This window comes from Taudactylus pleione, unplaced genomic scaffold (genome assembly GCF_031769625.1).
Source record: "Taudactylus pleione unplaced genomic scaffold, aTauple2 ptg001437l, whole genome shotgun sequence".
Lineage (NCBI taxonomy): Eukaryota > Metazoa > Chordata > Amphibia > Anura > Myobatrachidae > Taudactylus > Taudactylus pleione.
In genome coordinates, this window is record NW_028285836.1 from 849,528 (window position 1) to 855,105 (window position 5,578).

General features: G+C 44.0%; 1 pseudogene; it reads right to left on the bottom strand.

The window, feature by feature from the left end:
• Positions 1-562: 562 nt before the first annotated feature.
• Positions 563-4,763, bottom strand: LOC148442609 (uncharacterized; annotated as a pseudogene).
• Positions 4,764-5,578: the final 815 nt, after the last annotated feature.

Sequence of the window (5,578 nt, forward strand, 5' to 3'; positions counted from 1 at the left end):
TAGCCACCAGACCACCATCTAGTCCACAAATAGGAACCTCTTGAGGTAAAGGAACTGCAGCTAAACCTAAGGAATGAAAAAATGATAAGTCCATGAAGTTCCCAGCAGCACCGCTGTCCACAACAACTGATACGGAATGGACGGATTGCGACAGATGTACCACTGCAGGAACTAGCAACAAATTTTTTGACTAAACAGATGCCAGGCCTAAATGTAACTCCTCTTTTACATTCAGACCCGATCTTTTAATGGCCTATGTGGGCAAGCTTTCAGAGGATGACCTCTAGCTCCACAATATAGGCAGAGGCCTTGAGATCGTCGTCTTTGTCTCTCCCTGGGCAATAGCCGGAAAGCTCCCAGTTGCATGGGTTACTCAGAGTCCTCCGCCAGCAGCCAGGAAGGTGACTGAGGCTACTGTACAGAAAGACTGCATACTCATTTGCGTTCTCAGAGGCGATGGTCAATATGGATGGCTGAAGAGATTAAGTCATCAAGGGACTCAGGTGATGGATGTTGGACCAAAGTGTCCTTGATGGCATCCGAAAGACCGAAGCAGAATTGGCTACGCAATGCCGTATCGTTCCATCCTGAATCTACTGCCCATCTCCGAAACTCTGAGGAATAATCCTCGCGGGATTCTTTCCCTGCCAAAGAGCCTGCAGCTTGGATTCGGCCAAAGAACTACGGTCAGGATCTGCATATAATAATCCAAGAGCATTAAAAAAGGCATCTACTGATAAAAGCGCAGAATGTGTTGAAGCGAGACTAAATGACCAAGTCTGTGGATCTCCTTGTAAGAGCGTACCCGCTGAGTCTCGGATCCAGAAGATAAAGGTCGGAGACTAAAATAGAGTTTACAACTCTCACGGAAGTTCAGGAACTGAGTACAGTCTCCAGAAAACCTATCAGGGAGATTCATTTTAGGTTCCTTGGGAACAGCTCCAGGAGTGGATGCCCGAACATCCTCAAATCTTATAGAGAGCTCCTGAACTTTTTGGGTAAGCACTTGGATCTGTGCGACAAGGATTTGTGCAGGATTTTGAGCCTGCTCCATAATGAAGGACACAGAATGCACAGACTTAAATACAAAGTTGGCCTGTTATAATGTTATGGAAAAGTGCCTTACCAGATAAGGCAGGAAAACTTGGTTTGTAGAGTAGCCTGTGAGGAGGGCAGGATAACTTGGTTAGATGAGTTGCCTGCCAGGAGGGCAGGATTTCTTGGCTAGATGAGTTGCCTGCCAGGAGGGCAGGATTACTTGGCTAGATGAGTTGCCTGCCAGGAGGGCAGGATTTCTTGGCTAGATGAGTTGCCTGCCAGGAGGGCAGGATTTCTTGGCTAGATGAGTTGCCTGCCAGGAAGGCAGGATTTCTTGGCTAGATGAGTTGCCTGCCAGGAAGGCAGGATTTCTTGGCTAGATGAGTTGCCTGCCAGGAGAGCAGGATTTCTTGGCTAGATGAGTTGCCTGCCAGGAGGGCAGGATAACTTGGCTAGATGAGTTGCCTGCCAGGAGGGCAGGATTTCTTGGCTAGATGAGTTGCCTGCCAGGAGGGCAGGATTTCTTGGCTAGATGAGTTGCCTGCCAGGAGGGCAGGATTTCTTGGCTAGATGAGTTGCCTGCCAGGAGGGCAGGATAACACAGGCTGAAAATAGCTCAGGTGTAAATGTACAGTTTGATTACACACAGTAGGGCTGAGAAAACTGTAGCTGCTGATTGTACAGAGGAAGCACGGACCCAAAGGCTTGGGCCTGCATACACTGAGCACAGCATGTGGATGGTGAATAGTTCAGGTGTAAATGTACAGTTTGATTACACACAGTAGGGCTGAGAAAGCTGTAGCTGCTGATTATACAGAGGAAGCATGGACCCAAAGGCTTGGGCCTGCATACACTGAGCACAGTATGTGGATGGTGAAAATAGACAGCAAGCTAACAGCAATCAGAGCAGAGTGGAACAACAGTCTTGAATAATTGAGCTACCTGCTGAAGCCTGGAAGGCAGCTTGGAGGGAGACGGAGAGTGGTAAATAGAAGCAGCGGCTGAAGTGTTGACAATCACGGAGGATAGCTGGAACAACCAGACTGAGCTGTAGGAGGAAACTCTATAACTGATAAGGAGGAATGGATCTGGAAGCTACAAATAGGAGGAGCAGCCAATCAGCAGCATATGGAGTATGTGTCACACTCTGCAGCATCCCCGGTGCTTGGTAATCAGTGGAACCGGATTCTGAGTCAGTGTAGGTCCCGAGCCGGTGGGAAACAAGCCGCTGCCACGGCTTGTGACAATATCTTTGCCGATAGCAACGGATGTCTGCAAATAAACAGGGATTTAGTATGATACCATACATGACATGTCCACTGTATTCTGAACCTTAGATCTCTTTTAAGTACATCTCACATCATAATTATTAGCTAACAAATACCTTTAATAACTCTGATTATTATCTATAATGTGAGAACCATTTTATATGTATGCATTCGCATATGTGCATCTGTGTATTGAAATAGCAAATATGTGTCTGTATGTATGTGAATACGCATATGAGCATCTACGTGTATGTATATGAATATACATACGAGCGTCTATGTGTATGTATGTATATATATATATATATATATATATGTGTGTGTGTTATGTGCATCAGTATATGTGTATTCGCATTTGTGCGCATTGGATTGCGTGACGCAAAGTAGCATCCTAGTAACATGTAATTCAACCATAGATGACTATATCATCAGATAGTAATTGTAAGCGGTCATATCCAATTATTTGACTTTGACAGTCCACCCTTTCATAGCAAACATAAGACTATCACATTCTATTCTTAACCTTTTTAGTCATGCATAAAAAATTAGTATTCGATGTTCTAAACGGTATGACACAACTTGGTCATTGAACCGTGAATAATGCATTTCAAGAATGGTCAAACAACCCTTATACGCCATCTGCGGATCTATAAGGGACCATTGGTAGGATGTGGGACCTCATCGAACCTATAAAGGAAGTTTGGGGGAGAATTGAGACTACGTTATCTATGATGTTTCATGGAACATTTACAATACATTTTATTATACATGACCAAGCCTAGTCACATGTTATTATCTGATGGTGCATTCAATTTCAGGATTGTAATGTAGTTCTTTATCAACCTTAGTACCTATACCACCACCACTCATGATCATGATTTCATTTTCACGGTTTACCTTGGTGGTACATTTTCCACATTTTACCAAAGTAAGAACACATCTGACACAAAAACCAATTACTAAAATGACAACAAGTATAAGAATAAGGAGCTTACCTATACTAGCAACCATCTCCTGTACCCACTCTCCCAGACTGGCGAACCATTTGAAAGGGTTTAACCCCGAGAACCATTTCTCTACCTTTACCTCAGTCTCATACAAGGAAGTATTATGGTCCTTCCAAAATTCCCACTTCAATTGTAGGATTTCATCCATTTTCTGGTCAATCATCTCTTTGGGGTCACTATTATTATTGGTGATGTACGTGCAACACTTGACACCAAATTCTGTGGCCAAAGTCACACAATATCCACCAGTAATAGCTGTCAGGTAATTTAACACTGGTCTATGTTTTACCAATTCCTTTTTATAAGCCTGTAGCTCCTTAACTGTATACCTGAAAGTGTCATCATACATCTCGGTGATGTTGTCTATTAATTTAGCCAGGTCTTGGATGTATCTAAAATTTAAAGCTCCCTGAGTGATCCTGGTGAGATCTAATGCTACCAAAATTTGGAAGCCAGTCATTTCACTAATCAACTGTGTGGTTACATGTTCTTCACCAGGGATCATATTTCTTTTGTCACAATGTTCAAGCTGCATGTGTATGTATGGAGGTGGTGCGGTTTTATGGATACCAATCATATCATCATGTGTAAGGGTCATGATTTCTGGTACCAATTTACCTATAAAACATAAACCCTTGGAATTCGGAGATAACCAAGAATATGCTTTTCTTCCACAAGCATAGTATACATTATCTGGGAGGACATATGGTATATTATGATCCTGCACAATATCACATGAAGTTTTAACAAAACTACATATGCTTATTGTCCTCATCTGATCAAGACATGTTTCAGCCTGAATAACATTTTTACAATAACCCATAGGAACTTTTCCAATAGATACCACATTCGGTTTGTTCCTATGTCCTTGTCTCTGATGTTCATCACCACTGGTGTGGCAAGCCATTGTCTGATCCAATAAGTCTGCTTCCCAATTCTCCAGTCTTTCTATGTATGAAATGTTCAGATACAGCAAAGACCAATCTATAGAGTATTGGCGCAGCTTTAAACTTGGGGACCTGGTAATTTTATACTTCCCGTCTATGGACCTCCCTCCCTGTAATTCAAGGACCTCAGAGAAATTTAATGGGAATTGTACTAATCCTAAATTATGTTGTCCCTGAGGCACATGAGTGCACAGCCAACATTCAGTCTGGTTTAAGACCTTACCCACCAAGGAATGGTAATCCTCTAAAGGATGCCCTCCCAAATACAGATTACTCTTGGACTGGCATCATTGGATGCATTTCTCATCAACTAGGGATCCACAGTACTCACAGATACAATATTCCGCAGACAATAGCCCCTCACACTGTCTCTGAGTTCCATGGCTAACAGATATCTTAACAATCCCTGAACTGAGTTTGACCATAGGTTGCGCTGATCATTCTATTGCTCTCTCCTCTGACTCCACTCTATCGACATCACTATCGGCCTCCCTCTCCATCATCTGTCCTCCATCACAGAAATAGGAAATCCCAAAACAAATAAGAATGAGTAGAACCCTGGAACAAGAAAAAGAAACAGAAACAGATCGCCACTCCATTGCTGGAATAGTAATCTGCACGTGTCTCTGGCTCAGGTGTTTTCACTGCAGTCTTTAGTTCTACTGCAACAGGCTCGCAATCGACAGGTCCACGTTGTCTGTCTCGACTTCACCTTGTACCTCCTTCAGGTGGTTGACCTTTCTGCAGTGAGTGGAATGGACCCAGGTATCTTTTTCTGCTACCTTCAAAGATGTGGTACTCGTCATCAACACCTGGTAAGGACCTTCCCACTGGTCTGTCAAACAACCTGAGCATAAGAAATTTTGGATCATAACATAATCTCCAGGTTCAATATCATGACAGTTTGCTTCTGGCATATCAGGTAACATTTTCAGTTTCTGTTGCTGTTGTTTCAGCTGTTTACTCATTTTTATAAAATATTGCACAGTAACCTCATTATTACTCTTCAAATCATCCTGTGAACTTATAATCAAATGAGGTTGCCTCCCAAACAGAGGGCCTAATTCAGACCCGCTCGCGAGCGAAGGACGCTCGCAAGCGGGTCGATGGTGCTCGAATGCGCATGACAGAAGGAGCTCCATCGTGCGCATGCGCGAGACCCGGCGAGCGACGAGGTCTCATCGCTCGGGGTCTCGCACCAAAGGGGGCGTGCTGTCGATGGTGAGTGACAGCACGCCCCCTTTGGTGGGCATGCTGGGGGTGTGGCTGCCAGACGGAGGCATTCCCATGGGAATGCCTACCGTCTGGGGCCGGCCCC